The sequence below is a fragment of the Bos mutus genome, chromosome 20, assembly GCF_027580195.1.
Source record: "Bos mutus isolate GX-2022 chromosome 20, NWIPB_WYAK_1.1, whole genome shotgun sequence".
Taxonomy (NCBI): Eukaryota; Metazoa; Chordata; class Mammalia; order Artiodactyla; family Bovidae; genus Bos; species Bos mutus.
The window spans coordinates 40,320,400-40,337,081 of record NC_091636.1 but is presented as its reverse complement, the minus strand read 5'-3'; positions in this window follow the sequence as shown (position 1 = coordinate 40,337,081).

Here is a 16,682-nt window from a genome sequence, read left to right as displayed (position 1 = left end):
ACGTGGGAAGCCCAATGAATAACAGACAAACAATACCTTTAGTCACTTGGCAAAGGAAAGGCTAAGTGTAATCTGTACTGACAGAATTATTAGTCATCCTCAGGAATTCCAACAGCAGAATTACCATAGATAATAAGGGATCATTCCAGGACCAGAAGGAAAAACCTGTATAAAACCTCAGGAATAAAGAATTCTCTCCCCCATAGAGAGAATCTAATCCATGGTTATTCTTTACCCATATTGATTTATACATGAGTAAATCTACCATCATTAAAATTTTGATTGCAAAGTAATTAGCCTCCAATCAAAATAAATAAATTTATATTAAAAAATAAATAAAAATTTGGGCTGTGTATAAAATTTTGAGCAAACACAAGGTTAAAAAATACAAATATATTATATTTGTCTGAGACAGAAAAATAATAATGTGCTTATTCTAGGAATTTTAAGTACTTTTTCTGAAAATTCTGAAAGTAGCAATTTTTTATTCTTCCTCCTCCTCTATCAGTTAATTGTTTATGAATGAAAGTAATATACAGCTCTCCTGTCCTCTGAGATCTGTTTGTTTGTTTTTTTTCTTTTGAATCATTCAGGGCCCCTACGGGATATAGACGGCACACTCAAACCAGGATAAACTGAGAGTAAATTTATTTACAAATAGACTATGTACACAGGTGCAGGAGAGTGTGGGGGAATCACAAGGGAAAATGTGGTAACTAGTTAACTCTGAGCTTTTTTTTTTTTTTTTTAACACCAGAGGCTCTGTTACTCCTTTTAGGCACAAAAGAAAAGGGGTGAGGTGACCAGAACCCAGAAGCGCAGCGTATCATATCACATGGTAGCCTCTGAAAGAAGGATCAGCCATCCAAAGTACAATCATATGGAGAATACCATGCTGCTGCTGCTGCTGCTAAGTCACTTCAGTCGTGTCCGACTCTGTGCGACCCCATAGATGGCAGCCCACCAGGCTCCCCCGTCCCTGGGATTCTCCAGTCAAGAACACTGGAGTGAGTTGCCATTTCCTTCTCCAATGCATGAAAGTGAAAAGTGAAAGTGAAGTCGCCCAATCGCGTCCGACTCCCAGCGATCCCATGGACTGCGGCCCACCAGGCTCCTCCGTCCATGGGATTTTCCAGGCAAGAGTGCTGGAGTGGGGTGCCATTGCCTTCTCTGGAGAAGACCATGAATGACTGCCAAAGCTCCTACCAGCCAAAAGCATCCAGAGGATAGAAGACCAGAGTCAATTGACAAGTCCGGATCTGTCAAGCCTCTAGCGGTGAGAGCAGCGAGAAGCTAAGTATGGTTGGGAAGGACAGATCTGGAGATGTATGGAATCTCCATCTGGCAAACGTTTGACACTTTAGAAAAATATGCTAAACCCATTCTTGGTTTCCTGATAGTATAAGTAAACAGTAATTTAAATGACCAGAAAAGAAAAAAATTAATACAGTTTTATGCTTTATTATATGTACAGTTCAGTTCAGTTGCAGTCATGTCCAACTCTTTGTGACCCCGTGGACTGCAGCATGCCAGGCTTCCCTGTCCATCACTAACTCCCAGAGCTTGCTCAAATTCATGTCCATCGAGTCAGTGATGCCTTCCAGCCATCTTATCCTCTATCATCCCCTCATAATATATCTATAATCTCAGACATTTATGTAAAATAATCTCCAAGTCATCATTTAATGTGTTTGGGGGAAAATCTTGTAAAATTTGTCTAAATAAAACAAATTAGTGAAGATATGTGTATAATCAATAGTAAAAACAAATAATTTTGAATTTTTAAAATTATTCGAGCCATTAAACTCTGACATTACCATGAAGAATCAGGAATTTCCCAAATATACTATATTTTTAAGAAACATACTTTCTAATATATCATATCCTAAGGAAGCAGGGGATGGAGACAAAGCAATGAATTAAAGATCCAAGGATTGAGTTCCAAATTATATACCATTCCTATAGAAATGAGGCATGCCAACAATGCCTCTTTTTCTACATGCAAATATGGACCACCTGCTTAGGAAAAGACTTGAGAACATGTGGTGAGAATCATTTGCTTACTGAATATTTACTATTTAGTAACTGGACCCATAATGAGAGCCCCCAAATGTATTTACTTAGTTCACACATGAATCAGTATGGTCGTTTTTTAAAAACAACCAATAGCCATAAATAAACACAAGAACTTTTTTGTTCTATTTTCCATGAAACATTTTTCTTTCTCTCAATATAAAATATCTGAAACAAATTAAAATAATCTAGTCAATTTCCAAAGGAAGGCTTAATAAATATAAGCTGAATGACTAAAAATATAGGTAACAGTGATACTCCCCAAGTCTGAGTTCCTCCGACCTTTGCAGTTTATACCCCACAATCAAGGACTTAACAATTATATGTTTGATGGGATTAAAAATACCACAATCTTGTACCAACTGCTTTACACTGACACTCTGAATTCAATCTAAATGTGCCTAAAACATAGGGTGGTGGGAAAAAGATTAAATGCCTGTTGAATGCAGGAAATCCACACCAGGTTATAAACCAGAGAACATCAAAAGCTGCACAAGAAACTCTGTACAAATTAAAATTAAGAGACTTCATTTGTACTACTGTTTGAGAAAAGCAATATATTCAGCACAGAAAACACAAACACAAGCTCCACTCTCTCATCAGGACCTCCTCAAAAATATGTGCAGGAAAGATTGCTAAAATGCAGCTAGGCTTGCCTTGAGGCGGGGTTGGGGAGGTGGTTGGTGGGGAGTAGTGGGGAGGGAAGAGAGGAGTATGTATTTCGATAACTTTTAAAATGGTACTAAACACACTTGCTCCCAACACCTGGAGAGGTAAACCTGAGGAAATCACCATGGTGGTGGCATCTAATTGGCATTAAACTTTAAGAACTCAGGAAAACCTAACTCAAGGCTGAAATATCATATGGGTACTTAGCTTTAAAGTGGCCTCAGGAGATCCTGATTGATATCAACTGACTCCCAGGACTGAGAACTTGAACGTTAGTTACAAATTCATATTGGAGAAACCCTGGAGGTCCATGTCAAATATTTTCAAACTTCCAAACCATGAGGTGAGAAGGTCAGAGTATAAGGTTAAGGAGGGGAGATGACTGGAAGAGAAAGTTAAAGTGCTAATCGCTCAGTTGTGTCCAACTCTTCGTAACCCCGAGGACTGTAGCCTGCCAAGCTCCTCTATCTGTGGAATTCTCCAGGTGAGAATACTAGGTTGCCATTTCCTTCTCCAGGGGATCTTCCCTACCCAGGGATCAAACCCAAGTCTCCTGCATAGCAGCCAGCTATTTTACCAACTAAGCTACCAGGGAAGAGATGACTGGACTCCCAGACAAGTGAAACAAGTATGTGGTTGCATAGCAGATCAAAATGATTCCCCAAGTCTGACCAGACTTGTAAACTGGAGCCAGAAGTCCTCCAATTTTATATTTTAGGCAGGTAAGACATGATCCTAAAAAGAAACAGCCAAAATCTCATTACCACTTTCCTCCTGCTCGTGATTCTTCTTTGCCACCAGGAGACGGCCATGTCATGTGCTTCTGTCTGTGTTCAGGGCACAGGTACAGTGTACAGCTCTACATTCTGTTGAGAACACATAAAAGACTCATGTTGATGCCTCTCAGTGGCAACTTTCCTAAGTTCCTAAGCAGCAACTTTTCTATGGATAGGGCTTGGGGAGAAAATCAGTGTGAACTTACTCTTTTATTTCCATATCTGTGTTATTCTGATGAAGTGAAGTTTACCAAAATGGACATCATGGACTGATGAATTTTAAAATAATGTAATGGAAGGACAGCTTGAGAGTGAAACAAAAGAAATTTTCTCTCTTCTGGCATGAAACACTGAAATTGTGAGTTAGTTATGTTCATGTAACTATAGCTCTTTATGTGCATCTGCTGGCAGGATGACATCCTTCTTGTCACGGACCTCCCTCAGTCATTTCCCTTCCATCAACGCACAAAGAATAGAGAAGAAAATCTAGGGAAAATTCTCGTAATATGGTGAGACAGTTCTGATTATAGGACCCACAAAGTACTGTAGTCTATGCTTCAATAACAAGAGTGAATCTTGACGCATATACTAATGAAAATGGTATAGGATTCCAGTTTTAAAATTAAGCATACTTAAACATCAGTGATAAGCACCATGAAGATTTTAATTCTGTAGGGTCCATTAGCTTAGTTAGTGAGGTGCAGTGAGACTGAGGTCATGGTTTTCAGTACTTTATAAACCAAATCTGGTTTGGCAGATTCCATGACTGCAGACTATAGAGCAATTTCACAAATTGCACCAAAGACAATGGGAAAGGTCACTTAGGTTACTTAACTACAATGGAAAACAATCCAAAAAGCTTAGACTTGTGGTTAGAAATCTTAGGTTAAGAGTCTAGCCTTGGACAAGTCAGTTAATTTTTCTGAGGCTCAGTTGCCTCACCTGTGAAACGAATATTTAAAATATCTATTTTATTGGATTGTTATGAAGATCGAGTGAGTCATGTACATGGAAATATTTGGTAAAGTGTTCTCCACTATCCAATAACTGGTATGTAAAAAACATTATTGAGGAACCACCTCATTTAGCATTATCTGAGATTAGAATGAAATGTAGAACATCATAAATTTGCATAATCTATCAAGGAAATGGCAACCCACTCCAGTATTCTTACCTGGAGAACCCCACGGACAGAGGAGCTTGGCGGGCTACAGTCCATGGGGTAGCAAAGAGTTGGACGTGACTTAGCAACTAACATTTTACTTTCTTTCATCACTCTATATTTGTTGAGTTAAAGACTAAAGGAATAAAATAATATTTCTGTACTTTCAAGCAGAAAATTCCTTTGCAAGTCGGCTTACTTAGCCCCGTGGTTTTCAAGATGTGAATTTGCAAAACTGCAAGGATCTCTGAAGGGGTAGCTGCTCAGAGCAAAGGGAAAGATAAGTAGACAGAGTTCCAGAGCGCTCGCCTAACTTCAACTAGAGCATCTCCTGATATAAATAGGGTTTGCAAACTTGCAAATGTTACAGCAAATATTCAATTCACCCAGAGTTGCTTTGTGTATTCCCATACCTGGCCAGTGGATCTCTGCTGGATTCCAGCATTTCTTAGGTGTACCACTCTTAAAATTTAAGGGGATATATCATTGATTTTATAGTTCGCTACACATCCTAAATCTCAGACAGGTCTAACTCTGATCATCAGGGTGAAGAATAAATACTCTGATGTCTCTAGGGAGAAAAAGGTTGAAGCAAAATACTACCTGATAGGCTCTGAGAGGACAAGGGAACGGGCTTACTGTTATTTCCTGCTTTTCTGATACCTCCTTTTGTATGTGTGCATGTGGCCAGTGGGCTCTCAGGAGGCCAGCTGGAATAGTGGGAGAAGCACTGATTTGAAAGTCAGGGGATGGAAACTCAGTCACAGCTCTGGGACCATGACACAGTCATGACACAGTCTTTGATAAATCTTTAGACCTCTAGATCTCCTTAAATAATGGACTGGGATCTCTTCAGATCCTATGACAGCAGAAATTCTATGATCTATGTATTAATGGCACCATCTAAGGTGGTTACTCTGGCGTAAGTCCCTAGAGGAGCATATTCTGTTTCAAGACAATTTTATCCCATATGCTGTGGAGGATATAACATATTTTATGATTTCTTTTTTTTTTTCCATTAGGTACTTTAAAATTTTATTTTATCATGAAATTGATACCATACTAAACATTTAATTTTGCATCCTTTTGTTTTCAATTAGGTTTATATAATTTCTCTTTGTTAAAGGTCTTCATGTATATAATTTGAAGGCCTTTTCATACACCATCAACGTTTGTTACCTAATATTGTATATTAAGTTTATTTATACTTTTTGTTATTATAAATAATGTTATAACAACTAGTTTTTCTGCATAAACTTGGTTAAATTGAAATGACTTTCACTTGGATGGAGAGACTAGGTCAATATTCCCCTATAATAGACAACTTGTTCTCTTGATTTTCTTCCTTTCTTTTTTTTTTACAATTATTTGTTCATTTTATTAAACAATAAAATATGTGATATTAAGATCCTTACAAAGACATTTCCTGTACATTAGATTGTGTCAGTAGCAATGAAATTTTTATAGTAGATTTTTCAGCTGACAACATGCCAGAAATATCAAGATGACTAACAATCTATGCTTTAAAAAATGACTTCCTAATCTAATTATTTCTCTCTTTTTTTGCTAAAGTTAATATTATATTCCTTTTTACTTTTATTTTTTAATTTTTTTGTTTTTTAATTTAATTTAATTTTTTAACTTTGCAATATTGTATTGGTTTTGCCATATATCAACATGAATCTGCCACACGTGTTCCCCATCCTGAACCCTCCTCCCTCCTCCCTCCCCGTACCATCCCTCTGGGTCGTCCCAGTGCACCAGCCCCAAGCATCCAGTATCGTGCATCAAACCTGGACTGGCGACTCATTTCACATATGATATTATACATGTTTCAGTGCCATTCCCCCAAATCATCCCACCCTCTCCCTCTCCCACAGAGTCCAAAAGACTGTTCTATACATCAGTGTCTCTTTTACTCAGCCATTAAAAAGAATACATTTGAATCAGTTCTAATGAGGTGGATGAAACTGGAGCCTATTATACAGAGTGAAGTAAGCCAGAAAGAAAAACACCAATACATTATACTAACGCATATATATGGAATTTAGAAAGATGGTAACGATAACCCTGTATCCTGTATGAAAGACAGCAAAACAGACACAAATGTCTGTGGGACATTTGTGTCCCAAATGTCTGTTGGACTCTGTGGGAGAGGGAAAGGGTGGGATGATTTGGGAGAATGGCATTGAAACATGTATAATATCATATATGAAACGAGTCGCCATATGTTATGATTTCATGAGCAAAATAGAAACACTCTGGTGATTCACTCAAAGATTGATCATGATGCCTGTAACTTACAGTGCTGGAAGAACTTTCCTGGAAATGTAGAACAAAACAGTATATCATTTTCTCATAGACTTGTCACGAGTGGTTTTGCTTCTTAAGAAAAAAACTGGCTCCATTTAAAAAATTTGTTGGATAATATCCTGTAAACTGGAGAAGGCAATGGCACCCCACTCCAGTACTCTTGCCTGGAAAATCCCATGGACGGAGGACCCTGGTGGGCTACAGTTCTTGGGGTCGCTAAGAGTCGGACACGACTGAGCGACTTCACTTTCACTTTTCACTTTTCTGCACTGGAGAAAGAAATGGCAACCCACTCCAGTGTTCTTGCCTGGAGAATCCCAGGGACGGGGGAGCCTGGTGGGCTGCCATCTATGGGGTCGCACAGAGTCGAACACGACTGAAGCGGCTTAGCAGCAGCAGCAGCAGCAGTATCCTGTAAACTCAATTTTACATATAAAAAATATGGGGGTTATACAGACTCAAAAATATTATTTCTCTTTAAACTGATATAAAGCTTTCACTAAAAATAAAACTTAGCGTGGAAGATGTATGAAAATACTCATCACCCTTCTCAAGGGCAATGACCTCCAACCAACTGCTTTGCTATGTGCTATATCTTGGCCCTAAAGAAAATCTTCATTTATTTATATTCAGTCTGTTCCTATCATTTTGTTTGTTTAGACTTAGATCCAAAGTCCTGTGACTGCTTGTCACTTCCATTGCTCACAACTCCTTTTTAAAAGCCAAGCTGACGTCAGAAACCCAAACTTCGTCCATTAATTAATGTTTTGGTGCCATATTCTGGGAAGTTAGTACCTGGTCATGGGCTTCAGTTTCATATGATATGCAATGTTTGAATTATGTGAATCTGTCTAAGTAACCCAGTCTTGGACAGCAATCTAAGGAGATCAATTGGCTTAAAAAAAATACTACTTATGGACTGCAGAATATCCACTGACCCAGCACGGGGAATTGACACTGTCCTTTACTTATCCTCCCCAGCCCCATGGAAGAAAGAAAGAAGTAGCATTATCTATGAAGTATGTTTAAGAGAATATTCCTCACTCCTTGTCACTACTCTTTTCTATCTTGTGTTCTTTATGTCTTGTAGGTTTTATTTATTTTTATTATTATTTTTAAATTTAAATTTATTCATTTTAATTGGAGGTTAATTACTTTACAATATTGTATTGGTTTGCCATACATCAACATGAATCTGCCGCAGGTGTACACGTGTCTTGTAGGTTTTAGGCTCTTCAGGAATTTCCTCTTAAAATTCAGGGGAAGGGGTTGGGAGTGGGTAGATCATTATAGAAGCTCAAGAGTTGAAGAATTGAAGAATAAGAGAAAAGAAAGGCATGCTGAAACAGGATATGAGAATATGTCAATCTGATAACTTTGTTATATCCTATTATTTATCCCTGCAAAAACTGCACACCCATTTGCCTTCAGTATACACTACATTTCTATCTTCAAAACACAAGCAAAACCTTTTCAAATGATAAAAGTTGAAGATATGTCTTATTTTCCTCTACTGACTTTGCAATTTTCTTTTTTTAAATTTATTTATTTTTAATTGAAGGATATTGCTTTACAGTATTTCATTGGTTTCTACCAAACATCAACATGAAACAATCATAGGTTTACCCATGTTGCCTCCCACTGGAACATCCCTCCCATCTTGACTTAGCAATTTTCTGAGATATTAATGAAAAGTCAATGTATTTGGCCATCTTTGGAGCTTTTCTCTAACCTGGGGGTAAGAAAATGTGAATGGTGGCAGCTTGTGATAACTCTCTTTCTAATCCTATTTACCAAGGTGCTTCATTAAACTCCCACAGTTGATCCATTAATCCAGTGGTGTTCAAAATGGCTTTATAAATAATTTTACTGCCAAATCTTCAATTTCCATACATTCTAAAGCTGATGCTTATGGTTGCTCTTTTACAATCTCCTCCCTCTTTACAAAAGACACGTGAAACTTTCTCCCAGACATAAGCTTACCAGGTCATGGTTCATGATCAACGAATGTCAAAACTTCTGGAACACCACACAAAGAAACTTTTTCAAATACCTGCATCAGTACTGAGAAAATGAACTATTCTAAAGAAGACTCTTGAGAGTCCCTTGGACTGCAAGGAGATCCAACCAGTCCATCCTAAAGGAGATCAGTCCTGGGTGTTCACTGGAAGGACTGATTCTGAAGCTGAAGCTCCAATACTTTGGCCACCTCATGTGAAGAGTTGACTCATTTGAAAAGGCACTGATGCTGGGAGGGATTGGGGGCAGGAGGAGAAGGGGATGACAGAGGATGAGATGGCTGGATGGCATCACTGACTCGATGGACATGAGTTTGAGTGAACTCCGGGAGTTGGTGATGGACGGGGAGGCCTGGCGTGCTGTGATTCATGGGGTTGCAGAGTCGGACACGACTGAGCGACTGAACTGAACTGAACTGAATGAGAGTATAGCAAAATCAGATGGCTTTAAATTCTTTGTTTTTAAGTAATAAAATTGGAGGACCAAAATCAACTTGTTAGTTGACAGACCATTAGTTTTCAAAGAAAATTCACTGTGTGGATTTTGGCATTTACTACAAAAAAAAAAAAAAAAGAACTGAGTGAATATTGTTATAATATCTCCTTAAGTAATACTGTGATAATAAATTAATTTATTAGCATTTATACATTTAAAAACAGAAGAAAACTGATACCAAATTCTGTTTAATCTTAGCAACATATAGTATCCACAGATACATGAATTACAGGAGAAAGACCTGCTTTACCTATTTCATTGTGTATTTCTAATAAATTTTTTCTTTTTATGTTACTAATTATCAAAAAGTCTAATATATTTATTTGGTTTTGACTAATCATATTCTAACAATAATTGTAATAATAATGCAATACAGGAGAATTTTTAAATTTTATTTATTTTTAATTGGAGGATAATTGCTTTACAATATTGCATTAGTTTCTGCCACAGAAGAATGTTTTTAAATACTTTTTGTTTTTAATACGTGGTACCTTACAGTCACAGGAAACTAATTTTTAAAAATTTTATAATATCAAATATGTATCTTTTTAAAGAGGAATATCATAAGTGGTCCATAAAGGATGTTAAACATAAAGCCATTTACATTATGACTTCTGAGAGAAAAATGGAATGAGAATTGTGGTTTTAGGAGAAAAAGAGAGAGAAAAATTTTTAACTATTAAAAAGAGCTTATTCATGAACTTTTTAAACAGATTATTGCATTTTAACAAATAACTGCACTTAAATGCCATTGGGCCACATTTCAAAAAGTGATACAGTAGTTTTATTTTAATATGTCAGTATTTATAATACAATGCATCATTTGCAGTTATTTCATTTAAAATAACAATTTTGGATGTCAATTTGTAAAACATACAAGAAGAGTTACAGTTTTTCAAAATTCTCTTGGAAGCAAAAGAAAATCTGTTGGATGTCACTGCATTCATCAATATTGGAGTATTTTGTGGCATGTTGAGCAGGTTGTAAGTAAGTTTGGAAAGAATAATAAGCTTTGATGGCTAAGGAGGCCCAGTGGGAATCATCTGTTCTTCCACCACCAAAATGCCAGCAAAGACTCAGAGGTCTCGCTGGTATCTGAAAGTACTGTGCACTGTCCTTCAAGTACTTTACTCACATTTTCACTCTGATATCAAAGGATGAACAGTCATTTCACTAAATCTTACCTGAAATAATTTAATCATTTTAATTTTTAAGTGATATCATTATCACTAAGAAAGTATTCAAGACTCATCTTAGCCACTCACTACCCACTGAGTGAACTTAATTCTGGTAAACTCTGCAATTGCAGTCTTTCAGTGTAAAAGGAAGAAATGCATATTTTCCTTGCTACTTTGCTGAGTTTTTATAAGAAAATATACGTTACTTCTTGAGAGACTATAAAGAGCTGCATAAAACTGAAGTTATTTTCATTATTATTTGATCAAAAATGATTACTGATTATTTATTATGCCTCTAGCACCACGCTAGACACTAGACAGTACTGGGGAGAAAACTACACCATCAAATTTCCATCTTTAAGGAGCTTCCAAACTAACTGGAGGATCTGTAAGAGGGATGTTGGCACAGTAAGAATAAAATCACATAAGACGGAGAGCAGTACTGCTGCTCTGACATCTGTCTTGCCCATTTTGGTATTCAGTAAGACAGAATGTTCTGCCAACCACTGGTTGACCTGGTGGGAATACATCCCATGAATTTAAGAATATTTTTTTCTGCCCTTCAGCACAAATATGAACTGTAAGAACCAGAGAGCTAGCTGTGTGCTCTCTTACCGTCTCAATGGCCCCAAATTAACGAGACTTAAAAGTAAGGCAAAGACTCTTCAGTTTACACATATATTTGTATATTATCTGGAAGCTTTGGGGGTTTTTTGAAGAGTAAATAAAAACGTGACATTGTTTACAGATGGTGTTTCTCTAAAATAAAAAGTTAAATAAATCAAAATAAAATTTGTTTCATTGATTATTAATTTAACACATCTTTAATGAATAGTGGAAAATATGACAGAACAAGTTCTACCCTTATGGAGCTTATATTCTAATGGGACAAGAGAAGCAATAAAAAAAGTAAACAAAGTATATGCTAATTTCATTTAGAGTGTGAATTGTGGGTGGATGAAAACACAGGCTTAGGGAAAGAGTTAATAGGCTTAGAGACATAATTACAAGTTCAGAGCTGTGAACCAGGAATATACACAGTATGTGCAAATTCTGGAGAGAGAGGCAGTGTGACTGAAGTACAAAGAGAGAACAGTGGGGAAATGAGGTCCTAGAACAGGCCCGGGCCAGATCAAGTAGACCTTCGTAGGTGGAGGCATAGGGTTTGACTCAGTCTGTGTATTGGGAAATGGCCATTGGAAGGTTTTAAGCAAGGTGATATTATTTGGTTTTGTTCATAGTCCTCCGTGGACGAAGGATCCCAGCAGGCTACAGTCCACGGGATTGCACAAGAGTAGGAAAAGACTTATCGACTAAACAACAACAAATTCTTTGGTTTATGTTTTTAAAAGATTAATCTGGCAGATTTGTTGATATGAAAACTGTTAGAATATTCCAACTGATATGCCTTAAATAAAGAAGAGCCTCAACAAAAGAGAAGGGTAAGGGGAGAGATGGGAGAGAGCCTGGAGCAAGGGATGTGACACCAAAGGAAACAACTCAGAGATGGAACACCATGTCAGTCCATGGAGCTTTACAAAGAAGTTTGTCCTCAGAAATGGATCTTCCTTTTCTTACCCCTTTCTCCTCCTTACTCAAGATTCCTTATGTACCCACTGTCTGTTTTATAACTGTCTGCGTATCCCCACTGCTAATACCTAACCTGCCAAACTGATTATCGATTTCTTCTACAAATCTCATTTTGAAGGAAAAAAGTTTATTTTCTCAATGAGATTCTCTTCAGAGAGTTGTTACAACAGAACTCTGAATCTGCTAACACTAAGATGATAATGGTCTTTTAATAAATTTTAAAACTTTTATACACATTTAAAAAAACTTGTGAAAACATGATAGCAACTGAGGAAGTTTATATAACTATGTAGTGAATTTTAGATAATATCAGAAAATGGCAGAAATAGGCAAGAATATGATGAGGACCATTCTCTATGTATAAGTCATCTCTGTATATTACAGTAGCTTAGCATAGTGCTTGGTATATAGGTATTAGCTCAGATGTAAAGAATCTGTCTACAATGCAGGAGACCTAGGTGCGACCCCTGGGTCAGGAAGATCCCCTGGAGAAAGGAATGGCTACCCACTTCAGTATTCTTGCCTGGAGAATTCCAGGGACAGAGGAGCCTGGCAGGCCACATTCTATGGGGTTGCAGAGTCAGATACAACTGAGCAATTAACCCTTTCACTTTCAGGAATGAATAAATTAATACACTTCTTACAACGGAGTACATTTTTGCCCTTCTTTCAAAAAATAAGATCATTTGTTCTCCTTATGATGTGATTGTTTCAGTATATTTCTCTACCTTTAGTCCCAGAAAATAGATAACAGAAAAGTACAATTAAAGTGTTTAACTATTAGACCAAAAAGGAAAGCTATTGATGACTGAGAACCTCAGGACAAGTTCAACTAACACTACTCTACGCCACTGATAGCTGAGCCTAGTGACTTACAAACCATAAGGTTAAAATGTGAAACAAGTTACAGTCTAAAACTTTTTAAAACATAAAAATGCCTTTGCTGTTCAGCTGAAACTACCACAACATTGTTAATTGGCTATACCCTGATACAAATGTTTTTGGTGTTAAAAACAAACAAACAAACAAAAACAGACATAAAGAGGTAAATAAGGAAGTTAGACTGAAAAAAAATTAAATCGGCACAGTGATCTCTAGTGTGCAAGGCATAGTGGGTAAATGAAAGGACACTCTGAATTCTTTTCAAGATTAGCTGTAAATTTAGACAGCCCTAATCATCTTGCAATGACCTCTTCAGGCAGCACTTATAGTCTGAGACATGTGGAGTCACAAAACTACTTATCAGCCAATTCCTTTCATAATTATAGACTCAGACCAGACACTTGTTATTCCTACCAAGATGCTTTAAGGTGTCACAAGGTGCAGATCGATAGGGGGCACTAGCTCACATGTGGAAGTGTTTCCAAATATAACCACTCCTCACTTTTCAATATCATCTGAGAATAAGGAACACCATATAAACAAATTTTAACATATCTGAAACATTTTTAAATGCCAAAACATGTTTTATTTATTTTCAAATATATTAAAATATTTAACTGTTCTCCAACAGAGGAATATGGTCATAATTGGAGCTTTCTTGATTCAAATCATGATTACGAATATCATTCATTTTACTATAATATGCTCATTTGATGAGGTATAAAGTATGATTTTGTCCTATACTCATTACCTGGAGAGTATCCTTTCTTCCCATGTTGCAGTGGCTGTAATGAGCAGAACTTCCGTCTTAGCACCATCTAACTTGCTGCTTCTAAACACCAGGAAAGTAAGAAATCATGTTGCCCTGGATATCCTTTATGAGAAAATTCATCATGAATTCACACCAACATTTACAATTCACATATATGACTGCAGAGCTTTTACTTCTTTGATTTTCTTTCTCCTAAACTGAGAATAGTGACTAGTAATGACAGCAATATACTATTTAGTGTTCTCCTACTATATTGGGTTCAATGTCTGGGTCGGGAAGATCCCCTGGAGAAGGAAATGGCAGCTTACTTCAGAACTCTTGCCTGGAGAATCCCATGAACAGAGGAGCCTGGTGGGCTACAGTCCATGGGGTTCCAAAGGGTTGGACATGACTAAGAAGCTAACACATACACGCATACAATGGCAGCAACATACTTAGTAGTGTTATCCTACTATATACTGTACATACACATAATAATAGGTTGGCGAAAAGTACCCAGTATGTACTATATTTACACATAGTAATACATCAGTTTAAAATACCAGTAGCAATATTATTACAATATGATTACTAAAGATAGTTTAGGGTTTTTTGTTTTTGCAGTTTGTTTTGGCCATAGGATACATCCCACTACATGTGTGCAGTCAAATTACTGTTCAAAAATCACTAAAACGATTCCTCTCTAAGGCCTTAACCAGCAATGCAAAAAGTAATTCTATTTTTATTTAATTCTTTTATTAAAAGACTTTTTTTTTTCTTTACTCAATTTGTCTTACAATAACATACAGTGTCTCAATGGTTTGGCTGAGTTAAATCTACAAAACAAGATACTTTAGGAGGCTTCTAGTTGCTATCCATACTGCCTCTATCCTGTTTCCTCCTCCCCACTATAAGTAAATTTTTGTTATTTTCCGGTTTATCCTTTCATTTTTTTCCCTTACTCTTTTTTCCAACTTTATTTTGGAATAATTATTGGCTTTCAAAAGAGTTGTACAGAGAGGTCCATCGGTCTTCCAGCCAGCTTTCCTCCTTGCTGACACGTTACATATACATGGTACACTTGGCAAAATGAGATGCTAACACTGTCACAACACTATCAACTGACTACAGGCTTCTTTTTTTTTCCAGATTTCACTAGTTTCTACACAAATGTCCTCTTTCTATTCCAGGATCTAACACATATTCCACTGTATGTAGGCCATTTTCATGTAAATAAGCTAGCAAGTATATATTTTACTTCTATATTTGTATAGTCATTGGCATACTATATAGATTTCTCTTCATTTTTCTCTTTTAAAATTAAATCCTGGAGATTACCCCCATAGCTGTATATATAACTATTCCTCACTTCTCCTTAAAATAGTTTGTATTTCATTATGTAGATATGCTACACATATGTATTTTAGCTGTTCAGTAATAAACTGAATTACTGTGGAAAACTGCTTGAAATAAGGAAATGTGAATTATTAAAAGACAGCCATGTCTACAGCCTATTGATCAAAAATCCTAAAAGTAAGTGATGACACGATTAAGCCTGACAACAAATGCAAGTTAGTACCAAAACATCACCACTGGGCAAGTACAAGCAAGATGCTTAAGGTGTTACTACATTTTTTTTTTAACATATATGGATCTCTTCTTAGAATAATGTCTTTAAATGTATATAATAAAACACATTAAGTTAAAAATGAAACCAATTATAATGAGATATACTTATCAAATCAATAAACAAATTTGTGACACAGTAATATATGTACATATCAATGAATTCAATAACAAGATCTAGTGGCAGTCTAACAACTACCAATTTTAAAGAAGTCATGAATATAAATCATGTTTCAAAATTTATGTGACTCATAATATTATAGAATATCTGTGACTCCTACTGATGACAAAAATCACTATTATTGTCAATATTGTTGCTTGTAGCCTACATTTATACTGAAGGAAAATGCAAATTTTCAGTTAAACGTTAATGAAAGTGAAGATGTAATTTCTCCCCATCCATGTTCACAGAATCCTCAGATTTCTACTCATGGACCCCAAGTTACAAACCCTGCCTTAATGTCAGGAAAGAACAGTGAAAGAAAATACTACCTAGGCATTTTGCTAATTTGCTGTTTTAAGAGAAGCAGGAGAAATTAGAACACTTCCTAATACCACACACAAAGATAAACTCAAAATGGATTAAAGACCTAAATGTAAGACCAGAAACTATAACACTCTTAGAGGAAAATATTGGCAGAACACCCAATAACATAAATCAAAGCAAGATCCTCTATGACCCACCTCCTAGAGTAATGGAAATAAAAACAAAAGTACACAAGTGGAGCCTGATTAAACTTAAAAGATTTTGCACAGCAAAGGAAACTATAAGCAAGGGGAAAAGACAACCCTCAGAATGGGAGAAAATAATAGCAAATGAAACAACTGACAAAGGATTAATGTCCAACATATACAAGCAGCTCATACAACTCAATGCCAGAAAAACAAACAACCCAATCAAAAAGTGGGAAAAAGACGTAAAGAAACATTTCTCCAAAGAAGACATGCAGATGGCTAACAAACACATGAAAAGATGCTCAACATCACTCATTACTAGAGAAATGCATTAGAGAAAACTACAATGAGATATCACTTCACACTGGTCAGAATGGCCATCATCAAAAAGTCTACAAACAGTAAATGCTGGAGAGGGTGTGGAGAAAAGGGAGTGCTCTTGCACTGTTGGTGGGAATGTAGACTGATACAGC